General features: G+C 43.8%; 3 long non-coding RNA genes across 4 annotated transcripts in view; 2 read left to right on the forward strand and 1 right to left on the reverse strand.

Annotated features, from left to right (window-relative positions):
* Positions 1-18,794, forward strand: part of LOC139802018 (uncharacterized) — a 43,528-nt gene extending 24,734 nt beyond the window's left edge. The window contains exons 3-4 of one of the 2 annotated variants that reach the window (XR_011728459.1): positions 17,873-17,986; positions 18,195-18,794. This is a non-coding gene — a long non-coding RNA (uncharacterized lncRNA). Of the gene's footprint in view, positions 1-17,872; positions 17,996-18,194 lie in introns of those variants that run through there. The other variant, XR_011728458.1, reaches the window with a different exon arrangement.
* Positions 1-20,013, forward strand: part of LOC139802023 (uncharacterized) — a 316,071-nt gene that overhangs the window by 212,877 nt on the left and 83,181 nt on the right. The gene's annotated exons all lie outside the window — the stretch shown is intronic.
* LOC139802021 (uncharacterized) lies at positions 3,958-19,791 on the reverse strand. The gene is made up of 4 exons (XR_011728464.1): positions 19,616-19,791; positions 18,576-18,650; positions 6,384-6,517; positions 3,958-4,228 (listed from the first exon to the last, which is right to left on the reverse strand). It is a non-coding gene; the product is annotated as an uncharacterized lncRNA (long non-coding RNA).

Raw genomic sequence — 20,013 nt, forward strand, 5'->3', positions numbered from 1 at the left:
TGCCACCACAAGAACGTGTGAGAGCTGCATATATCCAAAACAAAGCCAATAAACAGTCTTTTTCATGTTGGTTCTGAATTGAGTAATTTTTTGCAAATTTGACTTCTGTGTATTAATTGCAGGACTTTTTTTTTTTTTTTATGCTGAGTTTGGAGATATGAGAAAGAGGGTTCAGTTCTTTGATCCTAAAACATAAAATCTCTGAAGTGAAGTCTCTTAAGTGTCTGGCCTTGTGATGCATACTCAAGAATTCATTTGTATCATAAGTAATTGGCAGATGATGTTATAGAGTTAACAGCTTCCATTCCTTTTGAGGAATCATTAACTCCAGCCTGGCCTCCCTTATCAGTAGCTATACAAAAAAGAAAAACAAAAAACCAAAACCAACGAAATCCAACACACCAAAACAACCCACAAAGTAGTACCCGTTGGAAGGGACATCTGGAGGGCTGTACTCCAACTCAAAGCAGGGATAACTTCAACATTAGCTGAGGTTGCTCAGAGCTTTTTTCATTAGATTTCTGAAATCTCCAAGGATGGCATTTTCACAAACCTCTCTGGGCACCTGCTCCTGCACTCTTACTTTGAAAAATTTCTTCTATGATGTCTAATGGAATTTCTCTTGCTGCAACTTAGGGTTGCTGCTCTTGAGCTGTGCACCTCTGCATGGCAGAGTTCTTACTCACACAGACCAGGGTGCCATTAGCCACCATCACTGCTATGGCAAGGGGCCAACTCCTCTTCAGCTTTTCCTCCACCAAGACCCCAGGTCCTCTTTTTAGCAAAGCTTCTTTCTGTCTTCTCATTTCCCCTCCTGTGCTATCACACAGGCTTAGGTTGTGACAGGTGCAGACTTTACCTTTATCCTTGCTGGATTTCAGAGGCTTTCTTTCACACTTGTCTTCCAGACAGGTTGGTTGGAAGACCACCTGAACAGCTGCTTTGTGCTCCCAGCATAAGGATCTGCAGCCTCAATTCAATGCACAAATCTGCTGAGTAACCATTCTGCTCAGCCATCCAGGCTGCTGGTGTACACTGACCTTAGCCTTGTCATTTGAGGAATGCCCTCTGTTAATGCCAATTAAATGTCTGGCTGTTGACCATAATTATACTTAGAGCTTCATGGCCCAGCTGTGAGCTTTGATCCAGGTTGTGGTCCATCCATTCAGAGAATATCATCCCAATATCTGGCCCATATAAGAGACAATGTCAAAGGCTATGGTAAAACTAAAGTGACATCCACTGCTTCCCCCACCTCATCCATTCATCCCCTCATTCCAGCCCAGATGACACCACTTCAGCTGCGTACAATTTGTCTATAGTAGATCAATGGCTTTTCCTAGCTACCTTCTTGTATCATCTGGACAAGACTTCTCTGTGGACTTGCTCCATAATATTCCCAGGAAATAAGTACTTATACCTTAAAGAAAACATCTTAATATTTGCTAATGCTTTGGCTAATCCCTTTCTGAATAAGCCTTTTGATTACATGTGTTGAGTTTGTGAGACCTTCAGCATGAGCCTAAAGTGCTGGTGGGGAGTGGCTGAGCAAGTCAAACTCAGAAGGAACCTAACCAGGACACACCTATTTCTCCTCCATTGAGAATATCTCTCTTCCCAGCCTCGCCACCAAGGACACTCTTCCTGCCATTGTTGCCATGGCCTTGCTCTAAGGGGAGAAGGTGGGAAAAAAAGAGAAGGAATGAGGCGACCAGCCCAATGGAGAGTTGGAATATGGTTGTGTCAAATCCTGGCACCTGGCAAGGATTCAACTAGTTTGAGTAAAGGAAAGAATAAGGAAGAAGAAAGGGTAAAGTCATCTGCATGGAGTGCTAGGACAGGCATGGTCATTTCTAGAGAGCATGAGTGTTCCAGTCAACAGGAAGGGCAAGGTGCTTGCCAAAATAGAGACCTGCCCAATGGCCCAGAGTAGTTGGGAGTTCACAGCAGGAGGTTGAGTTTCACCGGGTATACCTTGTGCTCACCAGGGTCTGAAGTACAATACTGAGGTAAGAACTACTGTAGAAAGAACCAAAATGGCTGGGAAGCCACCAGGCCTGACTGTGAAGTCAGAGCAAGACAAATGCTGCTTTCCTAAGCTGGCAAGCCCTTGGGTGGCTTCAGATTCACTCCTGTGTTGCCATGGCATTTGCTCACAGCCAGGGAGGCATCTGTGGCATCTCCTGAATCGCTCTGTTTCTGTGGAAAACAAAACTCCTGGGAATGCTGTTCAGTACAGCAGCAGGCAGCCTCATGGAGGACCTTGTGGGGGTTTACTGGGGCCTTCCTCTCTGGAAAGGCTTGGTAGGAGACAAGTTCCTGTGTCTGGAACTGGACCATATAATTGCAATTGAGGAAGGAGGCAGATGCAGTGGTCAGAGGTAATGACCCTGTAGGAACACCTGTGCATGTGGCATCAGGAATGTAATGCTAATTAGAAGAAACATAAATAATCCTATCATCTGTTGTTGTACCCATCCTCATGTGATTGTATTTCTGTGATGGATTCATATTTGTAATCTCCTTCCTAGCACACTAGAAAACTTTTAACAGATGCACAGAAAAGCAAATAGGACTTTGGCACAGCAACAACACTGCTGTGGAGCTGTGTGTGTGTCTCTAATGAAGGAGGAAAGGCCTCAGAGCTCAGATTCTGCTGTGCAGCAGGCAGAGGTCTCCAGGGCCCCAGGGTGAGTGTGAGTACCCATGTACTGCAGTCCCTGGGCACTCATGAAACCTGCCATGCTGGGTCACCCTCCTGCAGTGACACAATATCATTTAAAGTTGTTTGCTTATTACAGAGATACTATCACAAGGTGTGGTGCCCTGATTGGAGTCTAACAAGACAGTAACACTTATTCACCCACCCACCTTTGGCAGATGGGCTGAGGGTCTCTCCTTGGCTTCATGACAGAAAGTGGTTGATTCACCTCCACCCAGCTGTAATTATGGGTTACTGCCTACTGGAGGTTCCCATGTTGGCATCGGAGTGGTGAGCCTTGAACTCACTGCTAAGATTAATTGCAAAGTAAAAGCATGGCTTCTAATGCCTGTTTTATATTCAGCCTAGAAGTTACTTAATAAGCTGTATCATTTACTTGTGATTGTTTTCTTTTAATGATCATTAAAATGCTCCTAATTGCTATTAACCTACCACACTTCTATTTCTCAGCAGCTGTTTGCATGCAGCCTTCCCATCAAACTAGAAAGCAGTTCTGGTAGCAAAAGTTTTATGACATTTTCGGTTTTTCCTTTCCTTTTGGAAGAGTTCCCTATTAAGTTCTTTTATTCTAGATCCTTCTGTGTAAAGCACTGCTCCTTCTGGATCTGGATGGGGCTCTGCCCTCCTGAAAATTTACCATTTTATCCCCTGAGATTTAGGACAAAATTTTTCCCTTGTAACTGCAGTTCTTACTGAACCAGGCTGGCTTGGCACATCTCCACTCCTTCTTTGTATAAGTTTATTTATTTTTGTATCAGAAAGATAATAATATTGACAAAATAGGTTTATTCAGACTCTTAACTGTACAGTTTACCACACAAGCAAAATAAAACATCCATCACACTTTCTTTTATTTATGGCATCAGTGCCGAGCCATTATAGTACCAGCTCTAGGAAATTCTTTTTGCCCTTCACCTTTTGAAATCTCTTTTGCACCACACAGAGCTTTCTGTTCACTCAGCAGCTTCCATCTCTGCAAGAGGTGGTTGGTACAGAGTGAAGATCATCAGCAAGGCCAAGCCTGCAGGACCCCAGTCCCCAGGGTGCAGGAGGAGCAAGGCAAGGGGACATAGTGCACCTGCAGCTGCTCACCTGGATGCTCCAACCATAGCACAGCCTGGAGAAGGCCCATGGGAGCCCTGGGTGGGATCAGGGGTCCCTTAGGGAGCTCAGCCATCTCTGTTCAGGTTGAGTGGAGCCCATCCCCATTGAGGGGTGTTCCCAAACGCCTCCCCAGGACCAGCTGTAGCTTCCATTTGGCTCAGCCACAAGGTTCTGGAGCACCGTAGAGCTGTGGTGTGAGTGCTGTGGTGAATGACCTGTTCCATGGAGCAAGCACTCAATCCCAGAGCTCTTACCCAACCAGCGGAGTCTCATTTATGGATCAGATGTAGTATACAAATAATTCTATAAACACAGCTATGGAAGAGGAGCTCCAGTCCATTTATCAAGGCCTGTTTTCTTATGCATCCATCAGAGACTTAGGATCAGAGTAGGGTGTAGGTCCTGGGGAGAGTTGACTGGAGTTAGTAAGGAAGAAAGAGGTGTGGGAGGACTGAGCAGCATTTCTAAAGAGAAGGTTCAGTCACATTTTTCCTGTTTTCTATCCAGTGGACAAGAATTCTGATAAAATGATATATGGGGGTCTGGATAAGGGAATAAATAGAGCAGAGACAGCAATGCAGGAAGGGGAGATCAGTTCACTATTAGTTGTTAATATTCCAGCTTCACCTTCATAAGCACTGTGGTGTCAGTGTCACCTGATAAGAGGCATGTGCCATGTCTGGGGGGATTGCTGGGGTGGAAGCAGTGCCTCTTGCACTTGAAAGGACACAGAGTCCATGTGCCCAAACTCTGCAACCAGGAACCAGGATTTGGGAGCTGTTTCTGTCTGGCACCTGAGCCTTGCCCTTCAGAGCCCAGTGCTGCAGCTGAGGGGAGGTGACCCTGGTCCAGCAGGTCAGACATCTGCACTGTTGAGCCCTCCCAAACACAAGCACAGCCTCACCTTTGTGCTACATCCAGCTGAGCAGAGAGAGGACTTTACCTCCCCTTCTTGTATCAGGAAGGTCAATCCCCATACAGGCTGCCTTTTCTTTTAAATCTGTACATTAAAAGGCATCATAAAAAGCTGTAATAGGGATGCAATTAATGACTGTTTGGAAGCACCACACAATTACTGGCTCTTGGTGCAGTAAATAGAAAGCAGTGAGGTTCTGAAGTTCATTTCCAAACAGGTGAGTGGGAACTGTCAAACCAGGAGGTGATTAGTGTGTCTGCAGGTCTGGTTTCTCCTTTCCCTGAAGTGAAGGTGGGTGTTAGGCTGAGGTGTGCAACATCCACATCATGCCTCATCTGAGATTTGCCAATACTCATTTGTTGCTTTCTACTCTTTAGCAATCAAACAGAAACTTTTCAGCTGGTACCTTCTGGGTGACAAGGTTTGAGAAATAACCTTTTGGTCACTATTGCAGCATTGTGAAAATGTTCTTAGGTGATACAACAGCTGCATCACATGAGTAGAGCACATAATCTTGGAGCTACCTGCATTCTACAGTATGATCCTGTACATGGATTAATTCTCTGAGTCATATTATACACACTGCAAGGGAAATACTTCAGATGCAGCTGCTCTGGCTTTACATGAACATATTCTGCTGTTACAGAAACCTTAAAATTTACTGCTGCTTACACACTGTCAGAGGCAAAAGCTGCCTTGGCTGCCATGGGAGCAGGACTGGGTCAGTAATGTCATGTTACAATTTATAGGCCTGTTTGTATCACCAATATTGTGATTGCTTTGGAGGCAGTTTGCCCTCTAGTTAGTTTTGGGAAATATATTTAAATTTCAAAATTGGTATTGTCTTATTAAACCACTCTAAAAATGTAGGTAACAGACAAAGGTATCTTCCCAGTGAAGCCATGTTGAGTCATTTTATATTACCACCAAAGGAACCAACCAAGATTTTACAACAATAGTTGGCAGTATTTCTATTAAATGGCATTAGCCAATAATTTCTAAAACTGCCTGTTAATTACCACATTCAGCCCTTGCAGGCAGTTCTATTTTACATAAGTGCAATCCAGTTTCCAACCATGAGCTGAGGCCTTTAGCCTTTTGTCGGAGCCCAGCAAGACTGTGCGTTACCATATTCCTTTCCAGGGTAAATCTTTGGGGTTTGGATTTTTGGCAGGGTTTTTTTGTCTGTTTGCTTATTTGTTTGTTTTTCACCCTGACACTGCCAGGTAACATTCAAGAGAAACAGATTTAGGCACCACTGCATTCGGGCAGCTCATCTGGATGGTGCATGGAGGGCTGCCAGCTGCGGGCTGGGGCAGATGAGTTCAAACACAGCACTCTGTGGATGAGGCACGGATGCTGTGGGGGCTGTGGCTGCCATCCTGGCTCCAGAGCCCACACCATCTCTGACACCAGCAGCAAACTGCTCGTGCAGACAAGCAGCTCTTGCTTGGTGCCACATCTGTGCTGCAGCCACCAGCCTGGGCTGGTCACCACTGGCAGGCATGGGGCAGAAAGTGCTGAGATGTCTCTGTGGGAGCCAGGGGGACACCGAGCAGGAGGCTGCCTGCTCTTTGGGGTGCCCAGCTCCATCAGCTCAGGTGCATCATGCAACCCTTGAGTAGTGAAATCTCCCATTACCTTTGGCAAGAGAGCTGGCATGGCGTGTTCTCCTGTCACAGCTGCTTTCAGGAGATGTCTGCTGGGTTCACAGCATGTCTGGAGGACATCACTTGATGCTGCCAAGCTTTATCTTCTAGCTACACAAACACATCCTAGAACATAGAGTGGGAGCAAGTAAGAATAACTCTCTTGTAGGTAACTGTAACAGTGAAATTTGCTTTGTACTTATCATGTTGACTAGCTGTAATTATTATTGCTATTGTTAGTGCTACTATTGCAATATTACCTGAGGCTGCCCAGTCAGTCCTGGGCTCCATTGTATTCAGCACAAACGCACCCAAACCCCTCAAAAAAACTTAGAGTTCAGAATGCAAGTGACTTACAATGGTGAAAAGGAGGGATAAAACCAAATGGATACAATTAGCTTAGGCACAACTTAGTCATCCTTTTCTTGGTATAATTATAAAATGGACAAAGGTAGCGCCAACAAACCTCAAATGCCCTTCTAGCCATAATTAATTACATTGCATAATAATGGTGTCAGTTTAAACATTGTTTAAAACCGATGCTTTGCTCGAAATTACTGTACAGCCACACTTACATCTTGCACAACAGAGTAACACACAGCAGCATCTTGACTTCCATTTTCTATTTTGTTGTGTCATCTGTGCACAGGAAAAGCTCCTGACGAAAGAGGAGTTAGAGGTACAATGGTAAATAAAAGTAGGTAGATTCATCTGTCTGTGGGATGTAAGGAGCAGGTAAATACTAGAAGTGCCCAGAGTAGAAGTGGGTACAAAGGGAGTGGCCTTTGCCTGTGCTTACCCTTGGCTACACCACGTAGAAGAGTTGCATAATTGATACAATTGAACCAGATCAGTCCTTTATTTATAGAACGTAATGAGATGATGTTCAACATCCTGGATCACGCTGCATGGGCGATTGCCATATATGCACCCAGTGACAATAAAAACATTTCCCTAAGGGGTTATGTATCTTCATCTTCTCTCGTTGCATTCAGGACTTCATTTTGTGAGCGGTTCTGTAAGGAGTGCAGTAATTAAAAACTAAAGCAATCCTGCTCTGCTGTCACAGACACTGTGTTCAGGGCAGTGAATGCAGATCAGCTCCGTGTCACTGAAGTTCAGGTGTCCCATGTAGTGTATGAAGCGTTGCCATAGTTTGGTACTTAGGGTGTGCACAGGTCTAACCATGCCACAGACCAGTGAGCACAGTCACCAGTGTTGTACTTAAGTTAATCCTCCACAGCCTGCACTTAACTCTGGCTTACCTAGAAAGCATCTGGGCTAAAGCTCAACACCAAAACCCAAACAAACAAACAAAACCCAAAAAAATCTGCGGCATTTGATAGCTGCTTTTGGGATGGGAATGGCTGTGAGTCACAAAGCAGTCCCCTGGTACAGACAAATGACCCAGATGATTTGAGCCCCGGGCTCACACACCAGCTTGTGCCTGCCACTTGTGTCTCTCACTACTGAGTTTGACACTCTGCCTGTGAGCCTCACCTAGGGAAGATTCTGGTCTACAACCAAAGCAGGAGCATCAGGTGTCATGGAGACAGGGCTACAGCAAAAGTTACATGAAACAGAACACAGCACTGCTATGATTTTATCTCTTTGTTGTTCTCATTGAAAAAATGGGTAATTTAGAAGTATTCCTCTTGCTGAATCATTTGTCCATCTTTACGTGATGTTCTGCTGTTCGTATTGCATCACTTGAATTTAGCCTTTATTTATAATGCTACAGTGTTTTATGTATACACTTTATAATTAGAACTAAATTGCAAGCTTGCTTACTACCTTTAGTTGGCTTTTCCAGAGCATTACTTGTAAAAGGATCACAATTGCTCAGTTCTTTTCAATTTCTCAGTGAATATTGTCATAAATTTGAAACAGGCCTCTCTTTTTAATTTATCCTATTTGTAAGCTTTACCTGGTGCCCATCTGGTGCATAGAACTGAACTGCATCAAAGAATTGCATTTTTCAGAAAAAGAAAAATAAATTCAGAAGCTTTTTACACTTTTCTCAAAAAAATCCTCCTTTTCTGAATTAAAAAAAATAAATAAATCACTACATCAATATACTGAGGGAGTCCCATGCTGGTTCGTATATTAGAATTTAACTGGGCTTTTGACGTGTAAAACTTTAGCCTATAGACATTGGCACAGTCTTGATACACTTTGAATTGAAAAAAATCCATATAGGTTAATGTTCCTGCAGGAAGGATCTAGTCCTTCCTGTACACACGCTGCAGACTTAGGCACAATGCTCCCATTTTATCATTTGTTATTTCAACTTTGCTGATGAATCAGTGGTGTTATTCCAAAGAAAAACTGGAGTAGCACAGCAGTGAATCAGGCTCACTGGCTCTGCATCTCACCATCCAAAATGAGGATCCACCTACAGGTAAATCACTATCGTACTGCAAGTATCTCACCAAATGCAATCTGTTCTGGCTTGCCAGATCTTCATCAGAACAGGATTGCGTGTGCTCAGAACTAAAGCACATGCTGACTGCTCTTCAGTCAATGGGAATACTCATGTGAACAAGACAAGCTGGTTTTGGCTTTTCTAATTACAAATCACTCAAATCAAAAATAGCAGGGCTGTGTTACTTTTTTTGTTACAGTTGCTGCTGATGTTTTCTTTACCTGGCTGCCAGGGATGGAGAAAGCAGCACCTCTGCTGCTTGCCCAAGAGGTGTGAGGTGCAGGCCTGGCACCCACGGGGAGCTGGCAGGCAGCCGGGGCACCCTGCGGAGGGACTGCTCAGGTCGCTCTCTCCCACCACCACACACTGAGGCTGGTGACACCTCCAAGAGTGTGTTCCTGCAGCAGTGGGAGTTACATCAGATGCTAGAGCTATTTTATTTGCAGTTACAAGCTCAGCTTCCCCCTGTACACGTCTGGAAACACTCAGCAGCAAATAATGCTAGAAAGTGTATGTAACTGTAATCAGATTATTTGGGTTTCTTCCTTCAGTGTGATAATCTAATGATTTACAAAACAGCTTCCATTCAAGCTGACAAATAAGTTCCATTTTCCCTTATATGCCATCGTTGTTTTGTTCCCCAAGTCAATTTCAAAGGGCACCTCACAGAGGTGTGCATTCATCCAGCACCTGCAGACCCAGCCCTCTCCCCATGCACAAATTCTCTACATTTACCTTTTGTGCTCCTTAAACTGACTGATAAAAATGGGTCCCAGTTACGTGATGGTCCAAAGAGTCTCAGCAGGAAACACAGCCAAATGTCTGTTGATTTGATGAGGCACCATCACAGAGGACCCAAGCAATTACCTGAGTGTTTAGTTTTAGCATGGGGGATGGAAGAGATGATCAAGGTGAGATGCCTTTGGATGGGAGATGGGGTTCCAGCTTCTGCCTTGGGATTGCACTGGGAATACAGCTGGAAAAGCTCTTTTGTTTCTGCCATTTGGTAAGAACATCACCTCGGGCAGCATCACGGCTGCTGCAAAGACTGAGTGAGGCCACGGGCACCTGGCTCTGCCCACATGACCTCCCCTTGGGAACTGCAGGTGCAGTGCCCAGTGCCTGGGGGCTGAGCATGCCAGGCCCCAGGGGTATCACACAGGCTCTGCTCCTCAGGCCGACATCAGCACTGCAGCAGCACTGCTGGGTTTCACTGGCTTAGCACGGGGTTTTTTCACACCACTAAAGGCTTTGTCTTTTGGTATTCATCCTGATGGCATCAGGCTGTCATGGGTGACACCATGAAAATAGAGTTATTTGCTAGTGATCACAGCAGAGGGGAGAGAAAGGGGGGGGCATGACCTGCTGCATCCCTGCCAAAGGCACTGTATCTGTGGCAAGGTTTGGCTGCAGCAGAAGGAAGATAAGTTATGTGCCTAATTGCACTTCGTGGCTTTCAGGAGCTGAGTGATGGCTTCACTCTGCAGTGACACCCAGCCTTGACCAGCACTGAGCAATTGTCACTGTCAAAGAGACACCAGATAAGCCCAGGACAAGTGAAGCATCATGAGATAGTATAAGAAATGAGCTAAAGGCAGAATCTTACAGTAAAACTAAGGCAAACACTGGTCTGCTAAGAATGTCATCCTAGTTTTTATCTTGTAGCAGGGAGATTGTTTCTGAGAACCTATGCAGAGCTAAATGAATTCATAACCCTCTGTACCAGGTGCAATCATTAGTCAGTAAATGAATTACACATAATTATCTGCTTTGTATTTAATTCACTTGGCTTCCAGTTTCTTACTCTTCATACATTGAAACTATCTTTCTCACACAAACACACTCCATGGGCAAGAAGGTATTGGATGGCTGCCATTGTCCTGACTCATGAATCAGACTCCACGATTTGAATGATATTTATCTAAGCCTGGAAACAAAGAAGATGGCTATGGGTCCAATGAGAGAATAATTATTGTTATTATGTTTATAGAGCAACAAAGTCGGGAGTTAGGACCCCGGGGGAAAGGCGGCAGGAAGGGCAAGCTGGGCAGAGGCAGGAGGCTGTAGGCAGTGTTTCAGTGCAGGCATCTGCCAGGGCCCTCTCAGGGCTCCCTGTCCATGAGTCACCTCTGCCAGGAATCTCCCAGCAGACAAGCTAGGTGGGCAGGTGATGCCAGTCCTGGTGGGGATGCTCTCTGGGAGCTGTGAGACCACCTCCCTGAGGGCTCTCCTGTGATACCAGGACCACACTGGGCCTGCAAGGGTTTTGGCAGCGACTGAAGGGAGTTGGGGTTGGCACAAAGCACCCCAGTCAGCTCTGCTGAGGATGAGGATGGGGACATGCTGCTCTGTGGGCAAACCAGCCCTGGCTGCACTGGGTAGCAGCACTGGCAGGACAGCCTCCTGCTTCCAGCAGCGGATGATTTTTTTCTTATACAGAATCCAGCTGTACACTGACATCCACAATGACTTTAACTAAACTACAAAGGGGGGAAAATCCATAAGAAGAAATGCTTGATTTGCAAGTGTTTCCAGTGGCACAGCAGGCTGCTTAGAAATAAAATGTCCCTTGAAATGACATTTGGGCTCCCCTTGTTCCATAACTTCAGTGCAAGCTCAGGTCAGGGAGCCCAGCTCCAACACCTTGGAGTGCTTTGGATGCTGTGACAGTGGCACTGCCATGTGTGACCCAGGATTAATTCTGCCAGATTAATGCTCTTTGTACTCAGAGAAGGGCAGTGACAGAGGAGTCACTATCTGTCCTGTACGACTGTCTACAGTAAGCAGTAAGTTAGGGATAACAAATAATTTGAAACATATTTCTAAAATACTTGTGACACACAAAAACCTCATCTTGGCTGGGATTGCAGGAGTCCCCTATATTTAGTGGACACCCCATGCCCTGCTACGAAGTGGGCTGCAGCCCTCTGATGTGGCTGTTGCTGGGGCATACACCCACACAACTCACTCACCTTCCTCACTGTGATCATGGAGACAGTCACCCATATTCATGGCCAACTTATGATGATGTGTCTGTAGAGTGAAATACTGAGTGCTTGGTACCACCAAGCAACAGCCCTGCCATCACAGCTCTGGCTCTGAAGACCCTGGAGAAGGATGTCAGACTCTGGAAATGCAGTTTAAGGCAGCCATGGTAACAGCCAGCAGCACTCCTGCTGAGAAAGTTGGGAAACGTGTCATTTACTTCCATTAACTCAGTTTTAGGAAGGTAAAGTTTGAGCCAGCTTGCAACTATCTCTAGTGATCTTTTGCTTAACAACATACAGCCAGGGACACAGTAGGACAAAGAGCCAGGTAGAGAGGTTACCTGGAAATAACAATGAATTTAGAATGCACCCAAGACATCCTGTTCTGGTTCTCTCACAATCACTGAAACACTTCACTGGAAGGAGGCAAACCCACTGCCTTGCAAACAGTCAGTGCTCTAAAACATACCACTAAAAATGCAAGATAAAAACTTTACGTCCCCTCTACTCTAGAGTTTCCCATTCTAGTTTCCCATTCTTCCCATTTCTAGAAGTTTTATCTCAGTAGGTGTTCTGACTGATTAGTAAATCCATAGTAATATCCTGGGAAGAAACAAGGAAAGGCTTTGACTAGGAAGTGTTGGTAATACAATGATACGCAATAAATCTTTGGATCACAAAGCATTTCTTTGGGGATGTGCATTGAAGTGCACTTTTTTTAACTATGGTGAATCTTCCTTACTTAATTCCCTTTTCAGAGCAACTTAAATTGCCTGGAGGAGTTTGATAGGAAACACTTATATGCAGACACTAAGATTGCAGGGGAAAAAAAAAAAAAAAAGGCTTTACATGAGACCAGTCAAAAAAAATTGCTGTGACAATACTGGGAGAGGAGAAAAAAGGCTTTACTGACTTAGTAAAGATGGGGAGCCCTGGATCAGGACTTTCTCAATGTCTCAAAACTGTCACAGAGCCTTGAGCAAGCCAAGGCACCTGTGAGTGCTTCAGTCTGCCTTGCTGTAGCAGTGATGAGACACCAGCTCCCTGACTGGTAGCCTGGGAGAAACAAAGGACATTGCACTGGTTACCCAAGCTCACACTTCTTAGCCCGTATTTACCATTGAAAATTGCTGCCTCTATTGAAGACTACTTTAGAATGGAAACAGAACTTTGTGCCCCAAAACATGTTCATTTTTTAATCTATTGGTTTGTTACTTATCTATCAGTGTGGTTATTTATCAGTTGATCTAATAAACATTACTGCTCCCCACCAATTTGATCTACAAGGTGTTTAAAGATCCTTGAATGGAAGAATCACACAAAACCATACAGTGCAGTACCAGGAAGGTAGAGAAATAGCTAAATACAAGACTTAATAAATACTGTGCATACAGTGTCTTCTGTATCTCCTTCTCTCCTTCCATGATACACAGAGCTTTTTTACTATTACTACAGGAAAAAAATACCTAAATAGTGGCCTAAGTCATAGGAAAAGCCCTCTCCTGTTTACAGTCCCTGAGAAATAATGCCATGAACTACAGACCCAACGAGAATAACACAAATAGTTCTCTCTGAGCTAGCTGACAGAAAACAGTCAAAACCAAGGCTATAAATTGCTGCTTCATTATAAATCACAGGTTCCTGAACAATGTTTTCCTCCAGTTGCCTGCTCTTACTGAGTGCCCATGGCAAGGCTGAGGCACAGGGCTGCAGAGCCGGCATGAATCCAAACATCACAGAGCATGAGCAAAGCAAGTTCAGGGCTGTCTGCACCTGTCTGGAGAGATGTATTTTTTAGCATAGCACAAGAACTTAGAATCAGGTCCTTTTCCAGTGTTAACACTGCCTAATTTGGTGCGAGATCGGTAATAGAAAATGTATTTCACATTTGGAAAGAGGAATTTTTGCCAATTTACAAACTGTTCAATGTTTACAAGGTTTTAAATTGGAGTCAGTACCAGGAGAACAGATTCAGCAGTAGAAGCTGTTACTTAGTAGAAGTTACAGTTAGTGGTCTTCTTGAGTACTATCAGTAAAGCAAGCCTCGTATTTTGCAGAAATAGCCTGTACTTGGAGGTTTTTACTAATTTTTGGTGAAGTTACTCAAGTAAATTAGAATAGAAATATTGTTTGGTGAGCCATGCTCACCTGTGCTTCGGAAGGCTTAGAAAGTGACAGAGAGAAGGAAGGGAAAGAACCACATTCTCCTCTGGATCACAAATCTTGCCTGTTTATACCTGAAAGACCATAAATCTTTCTGTTTGCAGAGTACTGGCATGTTGCCTGGGAACTTCCATTAAAAGATGTAGTTCTACTGCACTGCCAGTGTCAAAGGTAGCATCTCTAGCATGTAAAGAAAAGCTTTAAGATCATGTCTGAGGTAAAAAGAAAATTCCCTGATTAATTTGACAGCAGATTCAGTGTCACCTTCCTGTGAGGATGTTGGGCTATTTTCTCCAGTGACATTGCAGCACACTCTGCCCCCCAGCTTTTATGTTATTCCATTTTGTCTTGTTGCACAAGCCTTGCTCTAGGATGAATGTATGAATTTGTATTTTGGTCGTGTGAAGCAATCTAGCCCTGACCTTGCTGTGGTTCTTTACACACATGTAAAGCATCTTCTGAAGCCAAAGAGAGTTTGTCTCTAAAACCTAATGGCAGGACAGGTCACGTCCTTTATGTCCTGAGCAGGCAACAACTGCTTGCACGTCCATGACTCTCAACCTTCTGAGTATCTCCCTGGCTGACAGGGAGGAGATTTGTAACCTGGGGTCCCATGAACAGCTTTGTGGTGTGACTGAACTCATAAGAAAGAGCCCCACCAGCACAGCTAATGGGCACAACTCTGAAATACGACTTTTTCTGAAGAACCCATTCCTGGCTCTGCCTCCTGCCACCCCATGCTAAAGTAATGAACTAACCCCATTTACAACTGTTTTGCTTGACATATGGGTCCCAGATAGGGGAATATAGCAAAAAAAGAAGACAAACTTAACCCAATGTGGGAAAGTCCCTATTTCACTGTGTGTGGGTATATACTGGTGAGCTTGGCTCTACAACAGGGAAAGGACAAAAAGCCAAAGAGAGGAGAAAAGCTGAGCTGGGAGGGAGGGGCAGAGGGAGATTTTGTGTGCGTCTGGGAAGGAAACAATGGGACAAGGGGAAGGAATTAAAAGAACCACATCCTTCTCTGCATCACAGCCCTGCAGTTTGAGTTACTCCCTCACAATGGACCAACCCATAGTGCCCTATTCCTAACATTGCTCCCCTGTGACCACTGTGGTGAGGCTCCATCTCCTTAGATGTGTCTCGACCAGGGTCCATTAGGGCAGCAATCCTCTTAGCATGTTAGCTCAAACCTCTCTCCTTCTTTCTGATGACATTTTGATGTGTCCCCCAGCCTTGCAAGACTATCCCAAGCCCCTTCAATTAAGCATCAGCCAAAAGATGTTCCTCCCTTCCTTCCACCACTGACCCCACAGCCAAGACAACCCTGCCCCAGCCAGACAAGCTCTCTCTAAAGCTCCCCACAAGCCTTCAGTGGGGAGCTCCTTCCAGCCCATCCCACTTCCCTGCAATGCAAAAGGAAAAAGCTACACAAGGAAAGGACAAAGGCAAGATGGTATTTCCTTGCACCCTCTTATACCTGTGTCTTTTCCTCTTCTGGCCTCTCATCTCTGCTTCTGCTAAGTTTCTCAAGCTCATCGTCTTGTTTGTGAGTTGCTGCACGTCTCATTAATGACAATATATTAATATATATTATATTATAATACTCTAGATGCATCATATATGCTATATGAAAGATACACATCCCTATGAGATATAATCAGGTTTCATTTTGCTTTGATAAACCTTTGACTATAGTCAGGGTGTCTTATCTAAATATTTAATAATGATCCCCCAATGCAGGAAGCACATAGAGCTCTTGGAGCATGTCCAGAGTTGAGCCACAAAGACCATCTGAGGGCTGGACCCCTCCTCTGTGAAGCCAGGCTGAGAGAGTTGGGGTTGTTCAGCCTGGAGAAGAGAAGGCTCTGAGGAGATCTTACAGGTGCCTTCCAGTGTCTGGAGGCAGCCTACAGGAAAGCTGGGGAGGGACTTTTTACAAGGGCATGCAGTGACAGGACAAGGGGTAGTGGTTTTAAACTGGAAGAAGTTAGATTTAGATTAGACATTAGGAAGAAATTGTTTAGTGTAAGAGTGGTGAGACACTGGCACAGGTTGGCCAGGGAGGCTGTGGATGCCTCATCCTCAGAAGTGTTTGAGTCCAGATCGTATGAGGCTTCAAGCAACCTGGTCTAGTGGGAGGTGTCCCTGCCCATGCAGGGGCGTCGGAACTGGATGATCTTTCAGGTCCCTTCCAACCAAAATCTTTCTATGATTCTGTGATTTGAGGTTCCCTCTTTGCAGGGTGAACTTTAAAGGTCCAACTTCCTTGTCTCCAGAGAGCAGAGGAGCTTTATTCCTTGCTCTTAGCACCTGTGTTGGATTGACATTAATCAAGAGAAACCCAAAACAACCTGAACAACCCCTGTGCTCTCAGCCCTCTAAGTCCTACAGCTCTGAGGTCACCCCACAATAAATAGCACTACTACCTGGAGAGCTTCTGTTGCTGAGAACAAGGGGAGTATGAGGGGGCAGGTTACACACTTGGAAGTGTACAGAGTCCTTCAGGATTTATTTGTTCAGAGAGAAAGTGAGTCATGAGAAACCTTAAGGTGGAGCACTCAAAACAAGGAGTGTATAAATGATTGGCAAGGGAAGGTCAGCACTAGCCCTTCAAGTCTGAGCATGTCTCCTTGTCGATGGTACATAAATAATACTGGTTGGGTGCCTGTGGCTGCAGGAGAGCAGCTATCACACTTCCAGTCTCTGACACATCTCTGACTCATCATCAGTGAGGCTGATCTCAGTTTTCTTAAAAAAATAAAAAGGTAGTTAAGGTTACAGGAGGAAAGTGGTAAAAAAATGGAACTCGATCAGCAGACCCAGTTTTAAGACAAAACTGCACACTTGACAAAAGCATTTTTTTAAAAAACACAAACTAAAACCCCTTTACTACATGGACAGCCAAATGCAGGGATGAGAGATGGACCAGAATTCCACTTGCACTCGTGCAGCAATGCAATTAATCATCTTGTCAGATAAAATCTGATTGCAGAGTCTTTATTAGCACACTGATACAAATGAAAGAAAGTACATTGCCTGTTTTCTTTAGAAAACAAGTTGAACTTAAAGCGTTTGCAGACAAGAAAAAAATAATTTGACCTCCTCAGTGAGCAGTAATGAACAGTGATTTTCTCAGAGGTATCTGAAAATAATATATTTTTTTTCTAAAATAGACTCTTCTGTACTATTGATTTTAAAGAAAATATTCTGTGGGTAGCACACCTAGGTACATTAACTCTCTTGTCCTTAAATCCACTATTACTTGTGGCATTGCATGATCTCACATCTCATTACTGAACACAGCTGTCCAAAAGCTGTAGGCTCTGGTATTTCCAGCAACATCAACTGTATCAGCTGTGGGAGAATCCAGGCCATTGTTGTAGTTTATTTTCCAGCTGTGACTGCTCTTAGACATTTCTAACACCAAATCTTTTGCAGACTTATTGAGTGCCTTTTGCACTAAGATTTTCTTCAGATACTCTTCAGTAAATTTCTTATAATGGATTCAAGTTGGACAGTGAGCTGCCTGTCCAGCCTCAGTGCCATCTGACAATCCAGCACTTCCTCTGCAGCCACCACTTTCTGTCTGGGATGATTCTCAGATGCTCTGGTGACACTACAGTGCTGGCAGAGTGAGCCTTGCTTGTGATTTACTGAACTGTAGAATCCGAATTAAATTTTTAATTGTAATGAGTTTTTAAAACGTGCAGAGATATACAAAGTTCTGTTAAGTAGTTTTGCATTTTTTTTTCCTGTCTGCATACATCTATAGCTATGCATCTTGTCTCAATATATTTGTGGATGTGGCCCATGCACCTCTTTGATTTGAGAATTTTAAAACATTTTACAAACATTGTCTGTGAAGTAAAGAATTCTTACTCTCACATTCTATCCCCTCAGGTCAGCTGAGATGCAGGGAAGACATAAATTCTTCTGTATAACAGTTCTATTTTTCAGGACCCCAAAAAATCTGACACTGAACTGGCCAAGAAAAGAGACAAGTCTCTTGCTTTGGTAAGTGGATGTCAACTTCCCATCTGTCAGACAACTTTCAGTAACATTTGACCTTGCCTGGTTTGCAGATCTGTTTATCTTTTTGCTTTCTGATCAACAAATAGAGTAGAAAAAGTCTTTGAAAAGTAATATAAAATCTATCTGAAAAATGCCAATCATTGCAGAAACAATGAGTGAAAATGAGAGATGGTATTTGCTTTGTTTGCAGATGTGGGGAGTGGCAGAAGGAAGCAGCACCACTGGATGGCTGTGATATCATCTTCAAGTTATAAGACCTTTTTCTAAGCCATTTCAACCAATGTTACATGTTGAGTTTGCCTCATCATTCTCTGCCTTCTGCACTCACGTGGGTACTCACTTGTTCACCAATAATTAAGGGAAGGGGTCAAAATATAACTCTCCTGTTCAGATGGGTGAACTTCTGAAGAGCCTAAAACCTGACCTCATCTGTTGGTAGACTCAGCCCACACAGGTACATTTTCCTAGAACAGTATTTTTCCTGTGCATTTCTACAGGCACAGTGAGTGGTGAGATCATGAGTGTGCAGTTTACTCATGCAGAAATAAAGTAATGAAATGGAGTCTCTTACCTGTTCTCTTCCTTGAGAGGTGCTACAGAAGGCTGTCATTTTCCAAGCAATTGTTGGTGAAATCTTGTCTGCATACTTTTGTGTGAAACAAAAGAACGAGACAAGAGTTAACATAAGAGTTACAAACTAATCAGAGGTTTGGCAGCTGCTTTAGATCACAGAAAAATTTCTCGTCTACTTACATTTAAATGAATAAAAAAACCCAACTCAACTACTTAAGCAGTGCTATCATATTCTTTGTCAGCGTGAGCCTCATGCTTATGCAAAGTGTATGAATGCCTTTATGCAGAGCAGACAAGCATGTTAGAAAGAAGACTGGTGACTCACAGTTCCTTCCAAGGAACTATCCTGAAAAAGGATGTTTAAACCTGTAAGCTCAGAACTGCTCTGCATTCCTCACACAGACACATTGCTATGACATGGCTGACTGTAAGTACAAACAACTTCTCAGAGAAGTTCATAACAAAACCCATATATTTATTCCTTTTAAAAGACTGAAGGAATAACCCCCAAAGCTGACCAAGCTATTTCCTTCTGTCCCCTTTGTTATTTTCTAGTATTTCTGGGCCTGAGTCAAAACCACAGCTGTCCACTCAAGCCTTCCCACTGACTTCTGTGGGGCTTGGATGGGACTTGCTTGTTATCAGGCTTTGGTACTGACCTTAGTCTGCCATCTCATCTCCCAGGCTTTCAGGAAGAGAAAATAGCAGACCCCAAATGACATGAGGAAAGAATTCAGGCTAAAGCTGCCTGGGACAGGTTTCAGTGTGTTTTGAGAAAACTGGGAGTGAGGCATGGCTTCAAAATCCAAATAAAGGAGTGATGTCTTGGCATGATATCCCAGCATATGTTTGAAGAGAACCAAACACCATAAAACTGGAGGCTTTGGGCTGTGTCTCTGATGTAATAATTAAAAATTAAAAATAAAACATAGAACTGGAATTGAACTTGGAAAATTACCATAATCCTTGTATTCTCAACTTTACTGATATACAGTACTGCTCCATTTCTTTCAAGGAAAATAAGAGATAAGGACAAACCTTGAAGGTGTAGCTTTCTGCCTGGACCTGCAGTGCAGCCAGAGGATATTGGAACCATTCCCAAGTGCAGAGCCCCAGCAAACTATTGCCCTGCATATTCTGGCCCACGACACGTCCTCTAAACATTGCTCCTTGCAGACCAGCAGCTTTCTGTTCTCCCATCATCTGTGTTTCCTTCTATTATGTACAAAAAATGTGAAGAGCAAAGAAGAAAAAGTCAATGAGTGCTTAATTTATCCAGTAAGACCTTACACATGAGATGGAATAACACATGGCACCCAGGACAACATCAAAATACAGCTCTGCATAAACACAGTGGGTTTTGACTAAAGAAGTAAAACCAGGAACTACTAAAAATTAGAGGAATAAGGTACAGTTTAATAACCACAATAAATAGC

Source organism: Heliangelus exortis, chromosome 13 (genome assembly GCF_036169615.1).
Source record: "Heliangelus exortis chromosome 13, bHelExo1.hap1, whole genome shotgun sequence".
NCBI classification, from domain to species: Eukaryota; Metazoa; Chordata; class Aves; order Apodiformes; family Trochilidae; genus Heliangelus; species Heliangelus exortis.